General features: G+C 41.6%; 1 long non-coding RNA gene across 1 annotated transcript; it reads right to left on the bottom strand.

Moving 5' to 3' along the window:
• Window positions 1-4,436: 4,436 nt before the first annotated feature.
• On the bottom strand, window positions 4,437-7,592 carry LOC106584000 (uncharacterized). The gene is made up of 3 exons (XR_001323669.2): window positions 7,142-7,592; window positions 6,812-7,042; window positions 4,437-5,414 (listed from the first exon to the last, which is right to left on the bottom strand). It is a non-coding gene; the product is annotated as an uncharacterized lncRNA (long non-coding RNA).
• Between the last annotated feature and the right edge of the window lie 2,405 nt (window positions 7,593-9,997).

Below are 9,997 nucleotides of genomic sequence, written 5' to 3'. Positions count from 1 at the left end.
AATAGGCATATGTTTGAGAAATTGAAGTTATAGCATTTGAGGTATTTCGCGCCACGCGATTCCACTGGCTGTTGACTAGGGTGGGACGCAAACGTCCCACCTAGCCCAGAGAGTATAACAAAATTATTACTACTACCTGATTCTTAATACAGATTTCAAATGTCAAAAAGAATAACAGTTGAAACCATAATTATTTTCAAAATTGGCTTATGCTCCCCTATCATCTTGGCGAGCTCACTGCAGAGTTACAGGTCAAGGAGTTAGAGGTCAAATCCTTAGGGAGAAATCCTGACCATCCGGCAGACCCAATCTGGTGAGATTTGTTATTGAAGCAAGACAAAACAAAGAAAAGAAAACAATGACAGCAATACATGTATCACTTGATGTGGGGAAGAATTCTATACAGTTGGAGTAACTGTCAACCATTACCAACATATATTTTTTTCCTTTTACAGGCAGGCATGTGAAGAAAATCTATTTGCATATTTACCAAAGGGAATTTGCATGTTTACCAAAAAGCCCCAGGGGATTGGTAATTCCCCGTTTGGACATATGACTCACATTGTGATTCATGCATCCAAAAAAACAACACTGCCTGTTAAATCAAATATAAGCAAATTAGAATTACAACTCTTGATGAATCCATAAGGAAATAATTGTATCCCATAAGGTAATGGTAAAATAGACTAGAGACAGGTGTCCCTCATTCAGGGGCAGCGCTCTCTCTCTCTCTAAGTCCCTCTCGTGGGGCGAATCACACATTGGACTAATGATAAATTATAAACTTTTAATTATTAGTGTTTACATAGCCCATTTAAATCTCACCCAATGTCTCTAGTCTTAATCTGAGGGTGATCAGGCCTCACCAGAAAGTCAGAACAGAGGTCAGTCAGCCCCATTAAGTGAGTGTTACGAACCCCTTTTGCCCTGCAGTCTAGGAGGGATGGAAACGAGACCCGTAACATATCTCATGCAAACACTGAAAAGGAACAGTGAGAACAAGAAAAAACAGACAACCTAAACCTACCGTCAAACACTTTAGGTTTATTTTTCAAACACACGGTAATGGGGGGGCTGAGCTGGACCCAAGGAAAGAACTAATAAATATATTTTTTTAAATCCTAAGCTAGTCTTGCCTGCTTCAAGAACAGCTAGCTAACTAACCCAGTTCTAATTAGGGTACTTAGACAAAGTTTTCCTATGGGTAATGTATGCCCAAGGGCGACTTGGTATCCCCTTTTCCCACCAACAAACAAACAGCCATACACCACAGAAATACATACTCACATGATAACGGACAATGTGAGATTTAGGCGCAAAAACAAAAGAGAGATAGCTCCAGAGACAACTGATTGGGTCATTCACCATGGTGAACACCTCACCACGGTTGGAAGGTGCTGTTATCGCCTGTTCACCTGTGTCTGATTCTAACACCCCATAAGATTGTTTATCTGCTTCTAGGTTGTTCCATTTGCATTGGATAACCGTCTGTTCCAAAATTACGCCACCAGTATTGTTTTGCTCACTCATATTGGTCAATTTTATCAACGAGTTTCACTTCAATTAAAGTTTTGTTAGCATATTGCTCAGTTAACATCTGTCTTAAAGTCGCATTATCCAAGCACAGAATTTTATCAGGTATGTGAAGCTTTCTCCCAAAGAGAGTCTGTGTGTTTCTATCTTTAACCTCTCTGGGCTAGGCGGGACGAAATCGTCCCACCTACGCAACAGCCAGTGTAATCCCGTGGCTCGATTTTCAAATACCTTAGAAATGCTATTACTTCAATTTCTCAAACATATGACTATTTTACACCATTTTAAAGACAAGACTCTCGTTAATCTAACCACACTGTCCGATTTCAAAAAGGCTTTACAACGAAAGCAAAACATTAGATTATGTCAGCAGAGTACCCAGCCAGAAATAATCAGACACCCATTTTTCAAGCTAGCATATAATGTCACAAAAACCCAGAAGACAGCTAAATGCAGCACTAACCTTTGATCATCTTCATCAGATGACACACCTAGGACATTATGTTATACAATACATGCATGTTTTGTTCAATCAAGTTCATATTTATATCAAAAACCAGCTTTTTACATTAGCATGTGACGTTCAGAACTAGCATAGCCCCCGCAAACCTCCGGTGAATTTACTAAATTACTCACGATAAACGTTCACAAAAAACATAACAATTATTTTAAGAATTATAGATACAGAACTCATTTGTGCAATCGAGGTGTCCGATTTTAAAATAGCTTTTCGGTGAAAGCACATTTTGCAATATTCTGAGTACATAGCCCATCCATCACGGCTAGCTATTTAGACACCCACCAAGTTTAGCCCTGACCAAACTCCGATTTACTATTACAAAAGTTTGATTACCTTTGATGTTCTTCGTCAGAATGCACTCCCAGGACTGCTACTTCAATAACAAATGTTGGTTTGGTCCAAAATAATCCATCGTTATATCCAAATAGCGGTGTTTTGTTCGTGCGTTCAAGACACTATCCGAAGTGTAAATAAGGGTCACGAGCATGGCGCAATTCGTGACAAAATTTTTTGAAATATTCCATTACCGTACTTCGAAGCATGTCAACCGCTGTTTAAAATCCATTTTTATGCCATTTTTCTTGTAAAAAAGCGATAATATTCCGACCGGGAATCTGCGTTTAGGTAAACAGACTAAAGAAAACAAAGCATGGGGTCGACACGGGCACGCGCCTGAGTCTCACAGTACTGTAACCAGCCACTACCCAAACGTGCAACTTTTTTTCAACCAGAGCCTGCAAAGCCACGATTCAGCTTTTTGCCGCCTTCTGAGAGCCCATGGGAGCCGTAGGAAGTGTCACGTAACAGCAGAGATCCTCTGTAATGGATAGAGATAATCAAGAAGGGCAAGAAATTGTCAGACAGGCCACTTCCTGCATGGAATCTTCTCAGGTTTTGGCCTGCCATATGAGTTCTGTTATACTCACAGACACCATTCAAACAGTTTTAGAAACTTTAGGGTGTTTTCTATCCAAAGCCAATAATTATATGCATATTCTAGTTACTGGGCAGGAGTAGTAACCAGATTAAATCGGGTACGTTTTTTATCCAGCCATGTCAATACTGCCCCCTAGCCCTAACAGGTTAACTTGATACACTTTATCGGCATTTGGGAAACAAACATTATTTTACTATACTCAACCCTGAGCTACTGTCAGAAAGCTAAACTGAGACATGTCTAGGGCGAGTTTCCTGCTCCCCTCCCTCTGGGAGGATGTGAAAGTATATGGTTTCAAGAGTGTAGTTTTCGCTGCTTCCTCCACACAGGGGCGGTGTTTTGGCGCAGACATGAGGGACTGTCTCGTATGATTCTTCAGACTTTAAGTGCTGTTCCGCCCTCTCCCTTCCTGCAACAGAATTACTCTGCCCGCGGCACAACCCACCCACAGAGTACTGGTTATCTCCCGGGACAACCCTCACAACATGCCCATGGTGATAAACCCTTTGATTCGTACGAACACACAGGTGTAATCATTCTACAGTGGTCCCTGCAGCATACTCTCAAACCGGTGTGATTAGAACACTTCATTAGAAGGTGTAGTTATGACTGATGCATCAGTAAGTGTTTTAGCTGGCCATACTGTTTTTTCACAGAAACACTTTGCACAAACAGTCTTTACAATGTTATGTCCTCAATGTGAACAGTATATTTTTGGATGCAAGATGAGTTGGGTTTGTTTGCAGTATGCATGTTGAAGGCGAAGGGGGTGTGTCGTCTATCATCATTCACTTCCTATCATTAATTTACGGAGGTCTACAAGAAAGATGAGGGAAACATCCCTTCACCTCGTTTTGCTATAACAACTGACAGACGTTCAGGTGACACCCAGAAAACATTGATTGATGTCAACAAACATGGTTCCACACAGCCAGAAATAGCTTAGCATTAGCTCATCATAATTAGTACAACCTTCAAAAAAGTATTTTTGTCACGTCCTGACCAGCAGATGGAGCTATTGTATTAGTTTTGGGGTCAGGACGTGGCAGTTTTTGTATGTGAATGATTGTGTTGTTGATTGGGACTTCCAATTGAAGGCAGGTGTGTTGAGTTGCCTTTGATTGGAAGTCCTATATAGGTGTGTGTGTTTTTCTTTGGGGTTGTGGGTGGTTGTTTTTGCACTGCGTTTCATAGCCTGCAGAACTGTTGCTGTTGTCACCTTTATTGTTTTGTCAAGTGGATGCTTTACTCCTTTTGTTGAAATTAAATATGAGTATTCACATACCTGCTGCGCCTTGGTCTTCTCTCCATGACAACTATTGTTACAATTTTACGCACATCATGTGTCCATTAGAATCTATGCAAAAATTGGAATGCAGGAATTGTCACCGGTACTTGAAAACATGTGGTTAAAACAGTAAATAAAGAAACGATTACCACACAAACCATTTTCTGATAGAGATTTATTGAAACAATTGGCATGTGTCGGTGTTATGATACTGATGATTTTTCACCACAGATAGTTTGTTTACGTTTCTACCGTTGTGGCTAGATGGAGTAGCTAGGCCTACAACAGCTCTCCGCAGTGGTCGCGTCAGGGAACACAGTTGTTGACAACTGTAGCATTGGAGGTAAGCCTAACCTTTTTCCTTACCTTAACCTCATTCTTGTAACCTCCTACGTTAATTCACCTAACCTGCTGCATTAGTTCTCCTAACCTGCCACGTTAATTATCCTAAACTGTTATGTGAACAAACCATCTGTGGAGACAAATCATCAGTATCACCACACCGGCAGCCAATCATGTCACCCCTGACACTCACTTGGAGCCATTAATTGTTGTTGTTTATGTATGTAGTTAGTGGGCTAAGCTGTAGCATTAGCAATGTCTTTCAAACGGAGACAACTCACAAATGCAAAAATTCTGGAATTCTGAGAATGACTCTGAGAATGACTGTGAGGAATCAGATTCTGACAGTGACAGTGATGAGCTTCCCCCCAACCATGTGGCCATTGAGAACCCTGAATCTGAGGTCCCCTTGCCCACCAACGAAGTCCCAGGTCCCTCTGAAGATGCTGGTGGGGATGTAGGCAGACCTATAGTGGGTGAGGTGCAGTAGGTCTGCGGTAGCCGGAAGTCCTCACCCCTCCTGGCTCTGCTCTTCGTTTTGATGAGTCTCAGTCTGGAGTCCAAAACCCCTTTTTTTGTAATTGAACATACACTTTGCATATAAATCAATTCAGTCCCATTATGCAATTTTATTGGCAATATTTTACCCACCTCCCCACTCCCTTATCCTCCCTACTCCCTCTCCAAACAGTATATTTCTAGCATACAAAAGCTGTCCTCAATCTTCAGCACTGAATATGTCCAGTTATGATGTTGGCAACTTATGTTCAATACTGTGTGTGTGTGTGTGGTTTCTGAAAGTACAGAATAAAGAGGAATTATTAGTAATTAGAATACAACATTAGGATATAGCAATAAAACCATATTACAAGTAACATAATAACTGAAGAGCTCCACAAGGGCTCCACAAGAGGGCAGGGCAGAGCTATACAGGCCAAATGCAGGCCAATGCAATGGTCATGTAAGGCCAGGGCAGCTTCCGGATACAACACAAGCTAATACTTCTTTGACGCCATTAGTGTTAGCATTGTTTCACAGAACTAATAGATGAATGCAACTGCATTATCAAAATTGAATATAACACCATAAAGGTTATGAAATCAGTATCTTGCTTGTCCACGGTTACAAAGGAATATACACAGAATACATTATGCTCCATACATAAATACAGTGTGCTACAGTAGAAATGACATAACATGATATACAGAAACTGTATTATGATAAGGCAATAAGGTACTTACTTTGATATGAATACACACAGTAATTATTACTAAGGAAAACAACAATGAATGCAATGTGGGCGCCAGCTAGAAAATGCACCAGGGGGAAAGAGTTCGGGCAGGTTCTGTTCTGACTGGAGATGCACAAATGTCTGCATATTTGATCTGAGGAAACACTGGTGGAGTACTTGGGCAATCATCAAAGAGATAAGTTTGTCCGGCTCATCTAGATAATCCTTGTCTTACATTAGCATCACAGGTGGTTGCTGGCACCTTAATTGGGGAGAAAGGGGCTGGTGGTAATGGCTAGAGCGGAATTAGCGGAATGGTATCAAATACATAAAACACATGGTTTCCATTCCATGCACTGTCCCAGCCATTATTATGAGCTGTCATCCCCTCAGCAGCCTCCACTGATTAGCATAGCATGCCTCAAATCTAAGTTGTCCGCCACAGTGAAATGGGCTACTTCTATGTGAATTAATGAGGATGCGGAACACACCTATTTTCAAACTGTAAAATTGACCAGTTGAAACATAGCCTATGGAAAATTAGCAGGCAGCTTGCCTTGGTTTGAGGGCAGCAAGGGTTAACTGTCTTGTTGCTTAGCAATCACATTTTGGAACGGTGAGCGAATTCGGACATTACGCACATAAGAAAACTCACTCTGGGGGACTGTTAGAGATATTTTGGAACTCACCTTTTGAAAAGGATAATGATCTGCTTTGCCCCTGTGATATTAACTGCACTTCTCACCCAGTTCACCCTCTCAACTGTCCACTCTCCTATTCATGGTACTGGCATTGAAATGCGGTCATTATCATTGTTCCCATAAATCCCTACTGCTAGTGCAAGGAATACGGTAATCAGTACACAGATGGATGCTGTTATGACACTTTATTTAACATAACTCCTACTCTCAAGTCTCCTTTTCTCCAGCTCTTCTGCTAGTAGTGCCTCCTCCAGCTTACCCCTTAGTCAGCCGGATCTCATTTCACATGAGAAATATGGACCCACCGAGGAGAGGTTGTAGTTTTCACTGCTGTATGCGTGGTGAGTAGTACTGTGTGGGGCCCGGACCAGCATTGTCCGAACACCGGCTTGGTGGACCTTGATGTACACTCAGTCCCCCAGACTCAGGCTGTGCTTGTGGTTATCTCCTGGGGTCCGTTCCTTGTGTGTTAATTTTACCTGTGAATACACTGCAAGGCATGGGTCATTTTCTAACAGTATGACCACATTGATTCACCCATTGTGGAATTACCTCCCTTAGGAGAGTCTGAAAACCAGTCCACAATTACCTGTGCGTGTGTCTTACCCCTACTTTGAGGAAGTGGCCATATAAAGTCCATCTGCAATGATGTAAAGGATCCGTCTGGTGGTGGTAGCTGTTTGGTGGGAGTTTGCTGAGAATCCCAGCTTTAGTATTTACACGATTTACATGCAGTTTGGTCGCATCTTCTGTTTTAGATTGTGGCTCCGCTTTAGCCGCCTCATCTGCTCGGAAATTCCCTACTGCTATCTTATCAGTACGACCGGTGTGAGCTTCACATTTTACCACAGCTAGTCTACTGGGTAATAGACACACTTCTAGAAATGCCTCTACTTCGTGTCCAGATTTAATTGGTGTTCCTGTCGCAGTTAACGTGCCCCTTTGTGACCACAGAGTCCCAAAACCATGAACCACTCCTAACGAATAGAGAGAGTCTCTATATATTGTAGCATCCTCCCTTGCTGGCAAACGACAGCACAACTCACTGGGCTGAAATTGATGCGGCAATGGGCCAGCTTTAAATGCTTCCACATCATCACACACAGCATATCCAATCACTCGCTTTCCTCCTGTCGTCATGTGACTAGAGCCGTCTGTGTTTAATAGCCTACTTTACCCGATTCTAGTTCTATTTCCTACAGATCGGGTGAGGCTTTGGAGTGATTTAGTCTGGATCACACTCATGAGCTTCTCCCTCATTGGGCAAGGGCAATAATGACACAGGATTCAGAGCACCAACTTTATGGAATTACAGAATTTCACGAACTGCTCTCCCAAGGCAACAGCCTCAGGAAGCATTTCAAAGGGAGAGATAGGGACACCCCATCCTCTCCTGGTAGAGAATATACACATTTTGTTAGTTTTTACTATGCTAAATGTTAATCAGTCCTAAAAATTCTAAATCTTTATATCTTACTTCCCATTTATTTTCCCATTTCCTTTCTTTCTCACTTCCGTTGTTACTTTCACTAGTCTACATATCTGTTTCCCTCAACTCCAACTCATCCACTCTTCCCAACAGGAAAGCCCTCTCAATCACCATCACCCAGTACATTTCTCTTCCCTCTACAATCTCTACTATACTCTACCTCTCTTACCCTCTAACAATACTTTACCAGGTGAGCAAAAAGGTTTTAACTACAGACAAAACCACACATGATAACTTCTGTTAACAGGGAAGCCACTGCCCCCCGTTTACTTTCTCCTTATTGGAAGGTATCGTTTGTATTTGAATCTACCCTAAAGTTTTTTCTGTATATATTTATTACCAATCGCCGTGGTATATTCACTATTTGCTTCACGTTCATTAATGTCTTATTTTGAGATTAATATGTAATGCTCCCATATTATAAAATATATTTTAGTCAGATACCCAATGTTCACCAAATTAAAACGTACTGTATCGATTGAACTACCCCTTACAGATTTCTGCGTCATTTTCCATTTTGTCCACCGGGCGGGTTGGCCTTTTGTACTGTAAACAATAGTTGCAACTGCATTTGGAACATACAAATACATTTTTTGACCCATAGTAATCGAGGCGGTGTTATGCAGAACCATTTTGGTTGCTTGTACTTCTCCTAGTCACAGTGGCATTCCATTTGCCTAAAGATTTACTCCAGTACATGACTGGTCTGTCTTTTCCCCCATGGTTCCGCATAACTTACCACAGTACCTATCTTATTCATGCATGGAAATGTCAGGTTTGGCAACCCCAATGCAGGCACTTGACACAACGGATTCTTTAACTCTTCAAATGCCTCCTCACAATCTTGAATTGTTTCTATAAAACGCTTCCTCACAACCTTGGCTCCACTCTATTGTCTCATGAGGACCCCTACTCTCTTTCGTCATGTAAGAGGTTCACGTATTTCAGAATACGACGGAATAAAGTGTCTCAAGAAATGTAAAAACGCCAGGGTTTTATCTGAGCGTACGTGGAGTGTTTGGTCATCCCAGAGAATGAATAGTATTGATGTGGGCTATAGGTGTTATCCTAACTGAATGTTTGTTAGTAATAAATGGGAATCCACTGTGATACACCACATCCTTTCCTTTCTCACTAGAAATAAGGGGCTGTTACAATGAGTTGGTTCTTGTATAAGTATACTCCTTTCCAGTAATATCAGGATATCCACCGCCACAGAGTCCCCAGCCCCCGGCTTAATCAGATACTGCCGTGTCGGTGGAATTCCCTCTATCACGATAGGTTTACACCCTTTGATAAGACCGCAGTCTAAAGGCGTCTTTTGCCCACAGTTCACAAAGATTATCCAAACCTAAAATTGGTTCTACCCCAGCTACCATAAAGAATTATCCCGCTATTGTTATTGGACCTATTGTCAATGGCATGGGTAGTAGTTGCATAGCTTTAGATTCCACCCCAGTTACTCCTAGTTTTTATTAGTCACGTCTTACTGGAGTCGTTTAGTTGACCTTGCATGTCTTTAGTTTTGGTTTTATCGGTTTTACCTTTCCATTGATAGAACGCTGACATTAAAACGTTTGTGCCAACTCACAGTTATCATCTCAGATAATCAGTATGGAATTTTCCATCAGCAGGGAAGTGCTAACCAATTTTATCAAATTTGCTAAACATTTTCCCGTACTCAAGCCGAATTGTTAGATTGCTTGTGGGCCACTTTCAGTGTATCCATGGCTCTGTTTAATGTCCCTTTCTCCAGAACTTACATGTGATCCCGTGTGGCTCAGTTGGTAGAGCATGGTGTTTGCAACGCCAGGGTTGTGGGTTCATTTCCCGCGGGGGACCAGTACGGAGAAAAAAAAAAAAGATATGTATGAAATGTATGCATTCACTACTGTAAGTCGCTCTGGATAAGAGTGTCTGCTAAATGAGTAAAATGTAACGCAACCTTCACCATAT

Source organism: Salmo salar, chromosome ssa23 (assembly GCF_905237065.1).
Source record: "Salmo salar chromosome ssa23, Ssal_v3.1, whole genome shotgun sequence".
NCBI classification, from domain to species: Eukaryota; Metazoa; Chordata; class Actinopteri; order Salmoniformes; family Salmonidae; genus Salmo; species Salmo salar.
The sequence above is the reverse complement of the archived record's forward strand: the minus strand, read 5'-3'. Positions and strand labels throughout refer to the sequence as shown.